This window comes from Salvelinus namaycush, chromosome 39 (genome assembly GCF_016432855.1).
Source record: "Salvelinus namaycush isolate Seneca chromosome 39, SaNama_1.0, whole genome shotgun sequence".
In the NCBI taxonomy this organism is placed as follows: domain Eukaryota; kingdom Metazoa; phylum Chordata; class Actinopteri; order Salmoniformes; family Salmonidae; genus Salvelinus; species Salvelinus namaycush.
In genome coordinates, this window is record NC_052345.1 from 2,653,224 (window position 1) to 2,670,639 (window position 17,416).

At 40.7% G+C, this 17,416-nt stretch overlaps 1 long non-coding RNA gene and 1 pseudogene across 1 annotated transcript; both read right to left on the reverse strand.

Moving 5' to 3' along the window:
• The window catches only part of LOC120032457, a 103,784-nt pseudogene that overhangs the window by 17,605 nt on the left and 68,763 nt on the right, over window positions 1-17,416 (reverse strand).
• Window positions 1,236-2,444, reverse strand: LOC120033040. Its single transcript, XR_005473895.1, has 4 exons — window positions 2,341-2,444; window positions 2,216-2,255; window positions 2,010-2,090; window positions 1,236-1,907 (listed from the first exon to the last, which is right to left on the reverse strand). It is a non-coding gene; the product is annotated as an uncharacterized LOC120033040 (long non-coding RNA).

Here is a 17,416-nt window from a genome sequence, read left to right on the forward strand (position 1 = left end):
GCTCAGACACTGACCTTTAACCCTATCAGTGCACTCCCCTTGAGGAAGTATCCCTTTGGCCAATCAGGGGCGAGCTGGATGGACTTCTGAGCGTCTGATAGGGCAGAGGGGTAGAGCTCCAGACACCATTAGGAGTACAAACCATTCCCAAAGAAATACAAGAAATGAGATCAAAGTAGAAATAGTCCATCCAGATCTTTACCACCTAGTAAATCTGTTGGACCACTTACATTAGAGTACTCCTTCAGTAGTCTAGGGAGCAACATACCCATACAGACATAGGCATTCACAAGAACAAATCCATACATTGTCTGAACTACTGGGAAAGAATCTGGCAAGGTCTAGACATGTATGTATGTATGTATGTATGTATGTATGTATGTATGTATGTATGTATGTATGTATGTATGTATGTATATGTATGTATGTATGTGTGTGTGTGTGTGCGTGCCCCTAGCCACTCATGGTTATGTGGTTCAATGGTTCCATCATGTGTCCAATAGGCAGAAATACAAGAAACGAGCAGAATGGATTTAGTTATGAATCAATGCATGTTAGTCAAACAATCAATTTATTTGTTGTCTATATATTGTCTACCTTTGAGCTAATTTACAACATATATTCAATGTATCTAAAATACGTAATAATTAATAATTTGATAATAAAACAAGCAATATCATGACGCTGAACAATATGGTATTACATAATATAAATTATAAAACGACCAATAACGACTGACAGCAGTGCAAAGTAAAACATCTTTAAACACATCAGGAGCAACTCGAGAGCTAAAAATATTTAAAAGCCCCTGTCCATGTTATTAATTTTTGTGTCACTAAGACAAGCCAAAACTTTATATGTTAAAAAAATCTGGAATTGGCAAAATCCCATAAAAAAAGATAAGCAATACAATCTATAGATAGTAAACAGATAAGTTGACATTTTGTGCCTGTAAACGAAACCCACAAATGCTGATGCTCCAGATACTCAACGAGTCTAAAGAAGGCCAGTTTTATTGCTTCTTTAATCAGACAACAGTTTTCAGCTGTGCTAACATAATTGCAGTATGGTTTTCTAATGATTAATTAGCCTTGTAAAATGATAAACTTGGATTAGCTAACACAACGTGCCATTGGAACACAGGAGTGACGGTTGCTGATAATGGGCCTCTGTACACCTATGTAGATATTCCATAAAAAAATCTGCCATTTCCAGCTACAATAGTCATTTACAACATTAACGTTAATGTTTACACTGTATTTCTGATCAATTTGATGCTATTTTAATAGACAATATTCTTTGCTTTACTTTCAAAACCAAGGACATTTTAAGTGACCTCAAACTTTTGAACGGTAATGCACATACTGTATTTATCATTAGGAGAACAATCTAAATTCCAGCATTCACTCAGAAGTTAAAGCTCATTGTCTCAAACCTTCTAGACTATAAAGCATTATGATAGTAAGAGAATAGCATTGTGAGGCCTAGCTTTGGTTTGATGCTGTTGCTCTTCAGTCCAGGTTCTGTTGTGGTTCTCTTCAGTCCAGTTTCTGTGGTGGTTCTCTTCAGTCCAAGTTATGTGGTGGTTTTCTTCAGTCCAGGTTCTATGGTGGTTCTCTTCAATCCAAGTTCTGTGGTGGTTCACTTCAGTCCAGGTAATGTGGTGGTTCTGTTCAGTCCAGGTTCTATGGTGGTTCTCTTCAGTCTACGTTCTGTTGTGGTTCTCTTCAGTACAGGTTCTGTGGTGGTTCTCTTCAGTCCAGGTTCTGTGGTCGTTCTCTTCAGTCCAGGTTATGTTGTGGTTCTCTTCAGTCCAGGTTCTGTGGTGGTTCTCTTCATTTCTCATAAATGGAGGGCTCATCATCTATTTGAGGGGCTGTGTGTGTCACTGCGAAGTCCCTCACATTCTGAAAGAAGACACATTGAATGAGAACTTTACAAACCACTCCCTATAACATTTTTATGTACACGGACACACAAACACACAAACTGCATTATAAGCGACTTACTGCCAGGGTGTCATACTCTGGTGACCTGGTCTTCATGTTCAGAGCCGTGTACATGTCACTGTTGGGGTCAGGATGGACACTCTGTGGAGAGAGACAGAAACACAAACACTCAATACTGCATAAAACACAAATACATGAATTAATTTGCTTACTGTCTATGTCTGTGGTATTGGGATTGAAATAACTTTGGTTGTTTACATTATTACCTGTGTGTCTGCTGTGGCATCACTTCCTCCTGTAGATCTCCTGCAATGAGGGACAGAGTGAGTTCTGCTCTCTACTGACCTCTAGTGGAAGTTACTAATACAGTAGATGTAAATGGCTGGCTCACCTCTTCATATAGCAGTAGATGGTGACTAGAAGAGCTACAGCAGTCAGGACAGCCACCACCCCCACCACAGGAACCCAGGGAAACACTGCTGCAGGATCTTGAGGTTATAAATGCATGGTGGAGATATGACATAGAGGAAACCAGGGAAACACTGCTGTAGTATCATGAGATTATAAATGCATGGTGGAGATATGACATAGAGGAAACCAGGGAAACACTGCTGTAGTATCATGAGATTATAAATGCATGGTGGAGATATGACATAGAGGAAACCAGGGAAACACTGCTGTAGTATCATGAGGTTATAAATGCATGGTGGAGATATGACATAGAGGAAACCAGGGAAACACTGCTGTAGTATCATGAGGTTATAAATGCATGGTGGAGATATGACATAGAGGAAACCAGGGAAACACTGCAGTAGTATCATGAGGTTATAAATGCATGGTGGAGATATGACATAGAGGAAACCAGGGAAACACTGCTGTAGTATCATGAGATTATAAATGCATGGTGGAGATATGACATAGAGGAAACCAGGGAAACACTGCTGTAGTATCATGAGGTTATAAATGCATGGTGGAGATATGACATAGAGGAACCCAGGGAAACACTGCTGTAGTATCATGAGGTTATAAATGCATGGTGGAGATATGACATAGAGGAAACCAGGGAAACACTGCTGTAGTATCATGAGATTATAAATGCATGGTGGAGATATGACATAGAGGAACCCAGGGAAACACTGCTGTAGTATCATGAGATTATAAATGCATGGTGGAGATATGACATAGAGGAACAAAGGGAAACACTGCTGTAGTATCATGAGGTTATAAATGCATGGTGGAGATATGACAGAGGAAACCAGGGAAACACTGCTGTAGTATCTTGAGATTATAAATGCATGGTGGAGATATGACATAGAGGAAACCAGGGAAACACTGCTGTAGTATCTTGAGATTATAAATGCATGGTGGAGATATGACATAGAGGAAACCAGGGAAACACTGCTGTAGTATCATGAGGTTATAAATGCATGGTGGAGATATGACATAGAGGAAACCAGGGAAACACTGCTGTAGTATCTTGAGATTATAAATGCATGGTGGAGATATGACATAGAGGAAACCAGGGAAACACTGCTGTAGTATCATGAGATTATAAATGCATGGTGGAGATACGACATAGAGGAAACCAGGGAAACACTGCTGTAGTATCATGAGGTTATAAATGCATGGTGGAGATATGACATAGAGGAAACCAGGGAAACACTGCAGTAGTATCATGAGGTTATAAATGCATGGTGGAGATATGAGATAGAGGAAACCAGGGAAACACTGCTGTAGTATCATGAGATTATAAATGCATGGTGGAGATATGACATAGAGGAAACCAGGGAAACACTGCTGTAGTATCATGAGGTTATAAATGCATGATGGAGATATGACATAGAGGAAACCAGGGAAATACTGCTGTAGTATCATGAGGTTATAAATGCATGGTGGAGATATGAGATAGAGGAAACCAGGGAAACACTGCTGTAGTATCATGAGGTTATAAATGCATGGTGGAGGTATGACATAGAGGAAACCAGGGAAACACTGCAGTAGTATCATGAGGTTATAAATGCATGGTGGAGATATGACACAGAGGAAACCAGGGAAACACTGCTGTAGTATCATGAGATTATAAATGCATGGTGGAGATATGACATAGAGGAAACCAGGGAAACACTGCTGTAGTATCATGAGGTTATAAATGCATGATGGAGATATGACATAGAGGAAACCAGGGAAACACTGCTGTAGTATCATGAGGTTATAAATGCATGGTGGAGATATGACATAGAGGAAACCAGGGAAACACTGCTGTAGTATCATAAGATTATAAATGCATGGTGGAGATTTGACATAGAGGAACCCAGGGAAACACTGCTGCAGTATCATGAGATTATAAATGCATGGAGGAGATATGACATAGAGGAAACCAGGGAAACACTGCTGTAGTATCATGAGGTTATAAATGCATGGTGGAGATATGACATAGAGGAAACCAGGGAAACACTGATGTAGTATCATGAGATTATAAATGCATGGTGGAGATATGACATAGAGGAAACCAGGGAAACACTGCTGTAGTATCTTCAGATTATAAATGCTTAGTGGAGATTTGACATAGAGGAACCCAGGGAAACACTGCTGCAGTATCATGAGATTATAAATGCATGGAGGAGATATGACATAGAGGAAACCAGGGAAACACTGCTGTAGTATCATGAGGTTATAAATGCATGGTGGAGATATGACATAGAGGAAACCAGGGAAACACTGATGTAGTATCATGAGATTATAAATGCATGGAGGAGATATGACATAGAGGAAACCAGGGAAACACTGCTGTAGTATCATGAGGTTATAAATGCATGGTGGAGATATGACATAGAGGAAACCAGGGAAACACTGCTGTAGTATCATGAGATTATAAATGCATGGTGGAGATATGACATAGAGGAAACCAGGGAAACACTGCTGTAGTATCATGAGATTATAAATGCATGGTGGAGATATGACATAGAGGAAACCAGGGAAACACTGCAGTAGTATCATGAGGTTATAAATGCATGGTGGAGATATGAGATAGAGGAAACCAGGGAAACACTGCTGTAGTATCATGAGATTATAAATGCATGGTGGAGATATGACATAGAGGAAACCAGGGAAACACTGCTGTAGTATCATGAGGTTATAAATGCATGGTGGAGATATGACATAGAGGAGACCAGGGAAACACTGCTGTAGTATCATGAGGTTATAAATGCATGGTGGAGATATGACATAGAGGAAACCAGGGAAACACTGCTGTAGTATCTTGAGATTATAAATGCATGGTGGAGATATGACATAGAGGAAACCAGGGAAACACTGCTGTAGTATCATGAGATTATAAATGCATGGTGGAGATATGACAGAGGAAACCAGGGAAACACTGCTGTAGTATCATGAGGTTATAAATGCATGGTGGAGATATGACATAGAGGAAACCAGGGAAACACTGCAGTAGTATCATGAGGTTATAAATGCATGGTGGAGATATGAGATAGAGGAAACCAGGGAAACACTGCTGTAGTATCATGAGATTATAAATGCATGGTGGAGATATGACATAGAGGAAACCAGGGAAACACTGCTGTAGTATCATGAGGTTATAAATGCATGATGGAGATATGACATAGAGGAAACCAGGGAAATACTGCTGTAGTATCATGAGGTTATAAATGCATGGTGGAGATATGAGATAGAGGAAACCAGGGAAACAATGCTGTAGTATCATGAGATTATAAATGCATGGTGGAGGTATGACATAGAGGAAACCAGGGAAACACTGCTGTAGTATCATGAGGTTATAAATGCATGGTGGAGATATGACACAGAGGAAACCAGGGAAACACTGCTGTAGTATCATGAGGTTATAAATGCATGGTGGAGATATGACACAGAGGAAACCAGGGAAACACTGCTGTAGTATCATGAGATTATAAATGCATGGTGGAGATATGACATAGAGGAAACCAGGGAAACACTGCTGTAGTATCATGAGGTTATAAATGCATGATGGAGATATGACATAGAGGAAACCAGGGAAACACTGCTGTAGTATCATGAGGTTATAAATGCATGGTGGAGATATGACATAGAGGAAACCAGGGAAACACTGCTGTAGTATCATAAGATTATAAATGCATGGTGGAGATATGACATAGAGGAAACCAGGGAAACACTGCTGTAGTATCATGAGGTTATAAATGCATGGTGGAGATTTGACATAGAGGAACCCAGGGAAACACTGCTGCAGTATCATGAGATTATAAATGCATGGAGGAGATATGACATAGAGGAAACCAGGGAAACACTGCTGTAGTATCATGAGGTTATAAATGCATGGTGGAGATATGACATAGAGGAAACCAGGGAAACACTGATGTAGTATCATGAGATTATAAATGCATGGTGGAGATATGACATAGAGGAAACCAGGGAAACACTGCTGTAGTATCTTGAGATTATAAATGCTTAGTGGAGATATGACATAGAGGAAACCAGGGAAACACTGCTGTAGTATCATGAGATTATAAATGCATGGTGGAGATATGACATAGAGGAAACCAGGGAAACACTGCTGTAGTATCATGAGATTATAAATGCATGGTGGAGATATGACATAGAGGAAACCAGGGAAACACTGCTGTAGTATCATGAGATTATAAATGCATGGTGTAGATATGACATAGAGGAAACCAGGGAAACACTGCTGTAGTATCATGAGGTTATAAATGCATGGTGGAGATATGACATAGAGGAAACCAGGGAAACACTGCAGTAGTATCATGAGGTTATAAATGCATGGTGGAGATATGAGATAGAGGAAACCAGGGAAACAATGCTGTAGTATCATGAGATTATAAATGCATGGTGGAGGTATGACATAGAGGAAACCAGGGAAACACTGCTGTAGTATCATGAGGTTATAAATGCATGGTGGAGATATGACACAGAGGAAACCAGGGAAACACTGCTGTAGTATCATGAGGTTATAAATGCATGGTGGAGATATGACACAGAGGAAACCAGGGAAACACTGCTGTAGTATCATGAGATTATAAATGCATGGTGGAGATATGACATAGAGGAAACCAGGGAAACACTGCTGTAGTATCATGAGGTTATAAATGCATGATGGAGATATGACATAGAGGAAACCAGGGAAACACTGCTGTAGTATCATGAGGTTATAAATGCATGGTGGAGATATGACATAGAGGAAACCAGGGAAACACTGCTGTAGTATCATAAGATTATAAATGCATGGTGGAGATATGACATAGAGGAAACCAGGGAAACACTGCTGTAGTATCATGAGGTTATAAATGCATGGTGGAGATTTGACATAGAGGAACCCAGGGAAACACTGCTGCAGTATCATGAGATTATAAATGCATGGAGGAGATATGACATAGAGGAAACCAGGGAAACACTGCTGTAGTATCATGAGGTTATAAATGCATGGTGGAGATATGACATAGAGGAAACCAGGGAAACACTGATGTAGTATCATGAGATTATAAATGCATGGTGGAGATATGACATAGAGGAAACCAGGGAAACACTGCTGTAGTATCTTGAGATTATAAATGCTTAGTGGAGATATGACATAGAGGAAACCAGGGAAACACTGCTGTAGTATCATGAGATTATAAATGCATGGTGGAGATATGACATAGAGGAAACCAGGGAAACACTGCTGTAGTATCATGAGATTATAAATGCATGGTGGAGATATGACATAGAGGAAACCAGGGAAACACTGCTGTAGTATCATGAGATTATAAATGCATGGTGTAGATATGACATAGAGGAAACCAGGGAAACACTGCTGTAGTATCATGAGGTTATAAATGCATGGTGGAGATATGACATAGAGGAAACCAGGGAAACACTGCAGTAGTATCATGAGGTTATAAATGCATGGTGGAGATATGAGATAGAGGAAACCAGGGAAACACTGCTGTAGTATCATGAGGTTATAAATGCATGATGGAGATATGACAGAGGAAACCAGGGAAATACTGCTGTAGTATCATGAGGTTATAAATGCATGGTGGAGATATGAGATAGAGGAAACCAGGGAAACACTGCTGTAGTATCATGAGGTTATAAATGCATGGTGGAGGTATGACATAGAGGAAACCAGGGAAACACTGCTGTAGTATCATGAGGTTATAAATGCATGGTGGAGATATGACAGAGGAAACCAGGGAAACACTGCTGTAGTATCTTGAGATTATAAATGCATGGTGGAGATATGACATAGAGGAAACCAGGGAAACACTGCTGTAGTATCTTGAGATTATAAATGCATGGTGGAGATATGACATAGAGGAAACCAGGGAAACACTGCTGTAGTATCATGAGGTTATAAATGCATGGTGGAGATATGACATAGAGGAAACCAGGGAAACACTGCTGTAGTATCTTGAGATTATAAATGCATGGTGGAGATATGACATAGAGGAAACCAGGGAAACACTGCTGTAGTATCATGAGATTATAAATGCATGGTGGAGATATGACAGAGGAAACCAGGGAAACACTGCTGTAGTATCATGAGATTATAAATGCATGGTGGAGATATGACATAGAGGAAACCAGGGAAACACTGCTGTAGTATCATGAGGTTATAAATGCATGATGGAGATATGACATAGAGGAAACCAGGGAAATACTGCTGTAGTATCATGAGGTTATAAATGCATGGTGGAGATATGAGATAGAGGAAACCAGGGAAACACTGCTGTAGTATCATGAGGTTATAAATGCATGGTGGAGGTATGACATAGAGGAAACCAGGGAAACACTGCTGTAGTATCATGAGGTTATAAATGCATGGTGGAGATATGACACAGAGGAAACCAGGGAAACACTGCTGTAGTATCATGAGGTTATAAATGCATGGTGGAGATTTGACATAGAGGAAACCAGGGAAACACTGATGTAGTATCATGAGATTATAAATGCATGGTGGAGATATGACATAGAGGAAACCAGGGAAACACTGCTGTAGTATCATGAGGTTATAAATGCATGGTGGAGATATGACACAGAGGAAACCAGGGAAACACTGCTGTAGTATCATGAGGTTATAAATGCATGGTGGAGGTATGACATAGAGGAAACCAGGGAAACACTGCAGTAGTATCATGAGATTATAAATGCATGGTGGAGATATGACATAGAGGAAACCAGGGAAACACTGCTGTAGTATCATGAGATTATAAATGCATGGTGGAGATATGACAGAGGAAACCAGGGAAACACTGCTGTAGTATCATGAGGTTATAAATGCATGATGGAGATATGACATAGAGGAAACCAGGGAAACACTGCTGTAGTATCATGAGGTTATAAATGCATGGTGGAGATATGACACAGAGGAAACCAGGGAAACACTGCTGTAGTATCATGAGATTATAAATGCATGGTGGAGATATGACATAGAGGAAACCAGGGAAACACTGCTGTAGTATCATGAGGTTATAAATGCATGATGGAGATATGACATAGAGGAAACCAGGGAAACACTGCTGTAGTATCATGAGGTTATAAATGCATGGTGGAGATATGACATAGAGGAAACCAGGGAAACACTGCTGTAGTATCATAAGATTATAAATGCATGGTGGAGATATGACATAGAGGAAACCAGGGAAACACTGCTGTAGTATCATGAGGTTATAAATGCATGGTGGAGATATGACATAGAGGAAACCAGGGAAACACTGATGTAGTATCATGAGATTATAAATGCATGGTGGAGATATGACATAGAGGAAACCAGGGAAACACTGCTGTAGTATCTTGAGATTATAAATGCTTAGTGGAGATATGACATAGAGGAAACCAGGGAAACACTGCTGTAGTATCATGAGATTATAAATGCATGGTGGAGATATGACATAGAGGAAACCAGGGAAACACTGCTGTAGTATCATGAGGTTATAAATGCATGGTGGAGATATGACATAGAGGAAACCAGGGAAACACTGCAGTAGTATCATGAGGTTATAAATGCATGGTGGAGATATGAGATAGAGGAAACCAGGGAAACACTGCTGTAGTATCATGAGATTATAAATGCATGGTGGAGATATGACATAGAGGAAACCAGGGAAACACTGCTGTAGTATCATGAGGTTATAAATGCATGATGGAGATATGACATAGAGGAAACCAGGGAAATACTGCTGTAGTATCATGAGGTTATAAATGCATGGTGGAGATATGAGATAGAGGAAACCAGGGAAACACTGCTGTAGTATCATGAGGTTATAAATGCATGGTGGAGGTATGACATAGAGGGAACCAGGGAAACACTGCTGTAGTATCATGAGGTTATAAATGCATGGTGGAGATATGACACAGAGGAAACCTGGGAAACACTGCTGTAGTATCATGAGATTATAAATGCATGGTGGAGATATGACATAGAGGAAACCAGGGAAACACTGCTGTAGTATCATGAGGTTATAAATGCATGGTGGAGATATGACATAGAGGAAACCAGGGAAACACTGCTGTAGTATCTTGAGATTATAAATGCATGGTGGAGATATGACATAGAGGAAACCAGGGAAACACTGCTGTAGTATCATGAGATTATAAATGCATGGTGGAGATATGACATAGAGGAAACCAGGGAAACACTGCTGTAGTATCATGAGGTTATAAATGCATGGTGGAGATATGACATAGAGGAAACCAGGGAAACACTGCAGTAGTATCATGAGGTTATAAATGCATGGTGGAGATATGAGATAGAGGAAACCAGGGAAACACTGCTGTAGTATCATGAGATTATAAATGCATGGTGGAGATATGACATAGAGGAAACCAGGGAAACACTGCTGTAGTATCATGAGGTTATAAATGCATGATGGAGATATGACATAGAGGAAACCAGGGAAATACTGCTGTAGTATCATGAGGTTATAAATGCATGGTGGAGATATGAGATAGAGGAAACCAGGGAAACACTGCTGTAGTATCATGAGGTTATTAATGCATGGTGGAGATATGACACAGAGGAAACCAGGGAAACACTGCTGTAGTATCATGAGATTATAAATGCATGGTGGAGATATGACATAGAGGAAACCAGGGAAACACTGCTGTAGTATCATGAGGTTATAAATGCATGATGGAGATATGACATAGAGGAAACCAGGGAAACACTGCTGTAGTATCATGAGGTTATAAATGCATGGTGGAGATATGACATAGAGGAAACCAGGGAAACACTGCTGTAGTATCATAAGATTATAAATGCATGGTGGAGATATGACATAGAGGAAACCAGGGAAACACTGCTGTAGTATCATGAGGTTATAAATGCATGGTGGAGATTTGACATAGAGGAACCCAGGGAAACACTGCTGCAGTATCATGAGATTATAAATGCATGGAGGAGATATGACATAGAGGAAACCAGGGAAACACTGCTGTAGTATCATGAGGTTATAAATGCATGGTGGAGATATGACATAGAGGAAACCAGGGAAACACTGCTGTAGTATCATGAGGTTATAAATGCATGGTGGAGGTATGACATAGAGGAAACCAGGGAAACACTGCTGTAGTATCATGAGGTTATAAATGCATGGTGGAGATATGACACAGAGGAAACCAGGGAAACACTGCTGTAGTATCATGAGGTTATAAATGCATGGTGGAGGTATGACATAGAGGAAACCAGGGAAACACTGCTGTAGTATCATGAGGTTATAAATGCATGGTGGAGATATGACACAGAGGAAACCAGGGAAACACTGCTGTAGTATCATGAGGTTATAAATGCATGGTGGAATATGACACAGAGGAAACCAGGGAAACACTGCTGTAGTATCATGAGATTATAAATGCATGGTGGAGATATGACATAGAGGAAACCAGGGAAACACTGCTGTAGTATCATGAGGTTATAAATGCATGATGGAGATATGACATAGAGGAAACCAGGGAAACACTGCTGTAGTATCATGAGGTTATAAATGCATGGTGGAGATATGACATAGAGGAAACCAGGGAAACACTGCTGTAGTATCATAAGATTATAAATGCATGGTGGAGATATGACATAGAGGAAACCAGGGAAACACTGCTGTAGTATCATGAGGTTATAAATGCATGGTGGAGATTTGACATAGAGGAACCCAGGGAAACACTGCTGCAGTATCATGAGATTATAAATGCATGGAGGAGATATGACATAGAGGAAACCAGGGAAACACTGCTGTAGTATCATGAGGTTATAAATGCATGGTGGAGATATGACGTAGAGGAAACCAGGGAAACACTGATGTAGTATCATGAGATTATAAATGCATGGTGGAGATATGACATAGAGGAAACCAGGGAAACACTGCTGTAGTATCATGAGGTTATAAATGCATGGTGGAGATATAGAGGAAACCAGGGAAACACTGCTGTAGTATCATGAGATTATAAATGCATGGTGGAGATATGACATAGAGGAAACCAGGGAAACACTGCTGTAGTATCATGAAGTTATAAATGCATGGTGGAGATATGACATAGAGGAAACCAGGGAAATACTGCTGTAGTATCATGAGATTATAAATGCATGGTGGAGATATGACATAGAGGAAACCAGGGAAACACTGCTGTAGTATCATGAGATTATAAATGCATGGTGGAGATATGACATAGAGGAAACCAGGGAAACACTGCTGTAGTATCATGAGATTATAAATGCATGGTGGAGAAATGACATAGAGGAAACCAGGGAAACACTGCTGTAGTATCATGAGATTATAAATGCATGGTGGAGATATGACAGAGGAAACCAGGGAAACACTGCTGCAGTATCATGAGATTATAAATGCATGGTGGAGATATGACATAGAGGAAACCAGGGAAACACTGCTGTAGTATCATGAGGTTATAAATGCATGGTGGAGATATGACATAGAGGAAACCAGGGAAACACTGCTGTAGTATCATGAGGTTATAAATGCATGGTGGAGATATGACATAGAGGAAACCAGGGAAACACTGCTGCAGTATCATGAGATTATAAATGCATGGTGGAGATATGACATAGAGGAAACCAGGGAAACACTGCTGTAGTATCATGAGATTATAAATGCATGGTGGAGATATGACATAGAGGAAACCAGGGAAACACTGCTGTAGTATCATGAGGTTATAAATGCATGGTGGAGATATGACATAGAGGAAACCAGGGAAACACTGCTGTAGTATCATGAGGTTATAAATGCATGGTGGAGATATGACATAGAGGAAACCAGGGAAACACTGCTGCAGTATCATGAGATTATAAATGCATGGTGGAGATATGACATAGAGGAAACCAGGGAAACACTGCTGTAGTATCATGAGGTTATAAATGCATGGTGGAGATATGACATAGAGGAAACCAGGGAAACACTGCTGTAGTATCATGGATTGATAGTACCAGTCAAAAGTTTGAACACACCTACTCATTCAAGGGTATCCTTAATTTTTTTTACATTTTCAACATTGACATAGAGGAAACCAGGGATTAACAAAATGAAACAATATTTATTTAATTCTATGTCATATGGTATGATAAGTGTCTAATATTGATAACTGTTATTTATTGTTGTTGACCTGTGTGATTATCAATGAATAGATGAAGATTAGGTGTACTTACACTGAACGTCCACAAACACAGAAGAAGAGTTGAGACGTCCATATTTATTCTCAGCCTCACAGTAATATTCTCCTCTGTCCTCAGAGATGATGTTAGTGATGCTGTAACTCTGTCCTGATGCTTTTGGTGAGGTTACGTTCTTCTTGTACCAGGTGTACTTGTCCACAGGTGGGTTGGCATCACTGCTGCAGGTCAGAGTCACTGAACTGCCCTCCACTATTTCATCAGAGGGACTGACTGATATTGAGGTGGTCTTTGGTTTATCTGATAGAAAAATGTGTCACAATACTTGCCTTTTGAGTTCAGGAAATATATCTGTCGAATCACATATAAAGTAAAATAGTGTAGAAAATGGAGATGATATGCAATACTTACACAAAACATTTACAGTAACACGCTTTGATATTTTGTCTCCAACTTCATTCTCAACCTCACAGTAGTATTCTCCTCTGTCCTCAGAGCTGATGTTAGTGATGCTGTAACTCTGTTCTGATGCTTTTGGTGAGGTTACGTTCTTCTTGTACCAGGTGTATTTGTCCAAAGGTGGGTTGGCATCACTGCTGCAGGTCAGAGTCACTGAACTGCCCTCCACTATTTCACCAGAGGGACTGACTGACACCGAGGTGTCCCTTTGGCCATCTGGTAAAGAGGATGCCATAAAAGGTAAGAGTACACAGAATCATAAAACACGGGACGAGATGTTAAAACTGTCCATTGTGCCAATAGATGGTATGCACTCACATGAGATTTGCCGTGATGTTGACAAAGTGGCATGGGAGGTTTATTTCTTAGACTGGGTCAAGATGTCAATTTTGGGACACATCCTCAGTAGTGTGCCTTCGAATCAGTGGGTGTTTTGGCCTTTAATCACTAAACACCCTCATCAAAGGTGGCCAACTAAAGGGTGATCAAGCCTTAGCTTGTGTCCCATGCCCAATTAAGATTTCCCACGGGACTATGCAAGGCAGGGGCGTCCTCTTCCCTGAGCCAGCCCTACAGCTGACCGCATACCTCAGATCTGAATTGGGTTCTCAGGTGGGGGTGGGGGGTCATGAAGTTATAGCCCAGCAAGGGTCCTTCCGTTTGATCCAGATCCACTGGCTGCCTCTGACGGTCTGCCGCAGAGCCGGTCCATGGATTCCAAGTTCTTTCAGCAACCTGATGGTGGAAGAAGCCACGAGTCCTCTGCATCCCACTTCAACTGGCCGGACTTTTGCATTCCAGCCACGCTGAGTTGCGTCTGCTGCCAACTCTGTGTAACGCAGTTTCTTACGCTCGTAGGCCTCTTCAACAGACTTTTCCCACGGGACTGTAAGCTCTATGATGTACACAGCCTTTCGTGAAGGGGACCAGAGTACCATGTCTGGCCTAAGGTTGGTAGAAGCAAAGCAATCTCAGGTGGAAAAATGAGTTGCTGGCCAATATCGACAAGCATCTTCCAGTCCCGGACCATGGCTAGGTGTCCAGTTTCTGGCTTCGTAGGAGGATGCTTGGGCCTTTTCTGTCCCTCCCAGATGAATGTTGCTGTTTTGACGGGATTGCTTGCTTTTGGAGGTAATGAATTGGTTGCACTCCTCTTGGTCTCAAGTGCTGCAGCCAGCCTCTTGAGGACCTGATTGTGCCTCCAGGTGTAGCGGCCTTGTGAGAGGCTGGTCTTGCAACCTGTCATTATCCTCTTGAGCCTATGGGGGGTGCTATTTCGACTTTGGAAAAATGTGTTCCCAAATTAAACTGCCTCGTACTCAATTCTTGCTCGTACAATATGCATATTATTATTACTATTGGATAGAAAACACTCTCTAGTTTCTAAAACCGTTTGTATTATTTCTCTGAGTGAAACAGAACTCATTCTGCAGCACTTTTCCTGTCAGGGAGTGAGATTTCAGAAATCGAGGTCCCTGTTCTGAGATCAGTTTATAAGTCTAAGCTATGAGGGTACATGCACTGCATACGCCTTCCTCTAGATGTCAGTAAGCGGGGAGATTTTGAATGGAGTGGATTGCGCAATCTGGGCCCTATATATAGACCCTGGAGCGGAAGGACCTTCCTTTTCAACAGTGCGCTTGACGCATGAAGACATCACAATGGCGTCCTGCAAACGCTTTCGTTTTAGTAGTTCTATATCTCCGGTCATGTTTTTATTCGTTATAGGTGTTAAAGACATCATAAGGTAGTTAATTTAAACCGACTTATAGCAGTTTATAGCAGTTTATTGTGATTTTCTGGGATTTCTTTGTGACGCGCTTCCACTAGTTGGGCACCTCTCCAGTGGGTGGCTAACGTTATCGGCTAATTCGACAGGACAAGAGGACATCTTTCAGCCAAAAGACGATTGTTCTGAAGAAAGGACACCTTGCCCAAGATTCTGATGGGAGCTCAGCTAATAGTAAGCAGTCTTTATGCTGTTAATTCGTACTTATGTTGACAAATGTCAGATAATAATTCCGCCATGAATTATGGTGCGGTCTCGCTTTAGCGCACGCTGTATGCTTGAAGTAACGTTAATTTTAAAAATGTAACCCAGCGATTGCATTAAGAACTAATTTGTCTTTCAATTGCTGTCCAACCTGTATTTTTTTAGTCAAGTTTATGAATAGTTTTCGATAAGAATAGGTGCCGTTCCAAGATGGCGCCGGACAGATTGCTTGACGTTATGGACACTATTATCATTGTATAAGCACGATTTGTGCCGCTAAATATGCACATTTTCGAACAAACTCTATATGCATTGTGTAATATGATGTTATAGGACTGTCATCTGAAGAATTCTGAGAAGGTTAGTGAAAAAATTTATATATTTGGTGGTTTATACGTTATTGCTATGTTTGGCTTGAATCAATGCTGTTGTAATGTTTGCTATTGTGCTAAGCTAATATAACGCTATATTGTGTTTTCGCTGTAAAACACTTAGAAAATCTGAAATATTGTCTGGATTCACAAGATCTGTGTCTTTCATTTGCTGTACGCTGTGTATTTTTCAGAAACGTTTTATGATGAGTATTTAGTTATTCCACATTGGTCTCTATAATTGCTCTGGCTGCTTCGGTGCTATTTTTGACGGTAGCTGTGATGGTAGCTGCAATGTAAAACTGATTTATACCTCAAATATGCACATTTTTCGAACAAAACATAGATTTATTGTGTAACATGTTATAAGACTGTCATCTGATGAAGTTGTTTGTTGGTTAGTTTGGTTGGTTCTTGGTTAGTTAGGTTGGCTTTGTGCATGCTACCTGTGCTGTGAAAAATGTCTGTCCTTCTTTGTATTTGGTGGTGAGCTAACATAAATATACGTGCTGTTTTCGCTGTAAAACATTTTAAAAATCGGACATGTTGACTGGATTCACAAGATGTGTATCTTTCATTTGCCGTATTGGACTTGTTAATGTGTGAAAGTTAAATATTTCAAAAAAATATTTTTTGAATTTCGTGCTCTGCCTTTTCAGTGGAATGTGGGAGGAGTTCCGCTGGCGGAACGCCTGAGTCAGACAGGTTAAATGCCTGAGAGTTGCTGGAGCTGGGCAGAGGGGGCAGGTCGGGTCTTCGCCATACCATTGATGTAGGTTTTTTGGTGATGGAAGCACATCATAAACAGCTCTTATGATGAAGCTGATGTTGCTTGCCTCCATTTGCCAAAGCTCACTCCAGTTGATCTTTCTCCTCTCCAGGCCTTCCCACCGCGTCCATTGCCCTTGTTTAGCAAGAGAGACAGCCTTTGCACTTCTTGCAGTCTCCTCCTGTCTGTGCACCTCCTCGACCACCAGCTTCCTGCGTTCAGATGTTGTTGCCTTATGGAACGTTGGTTTGC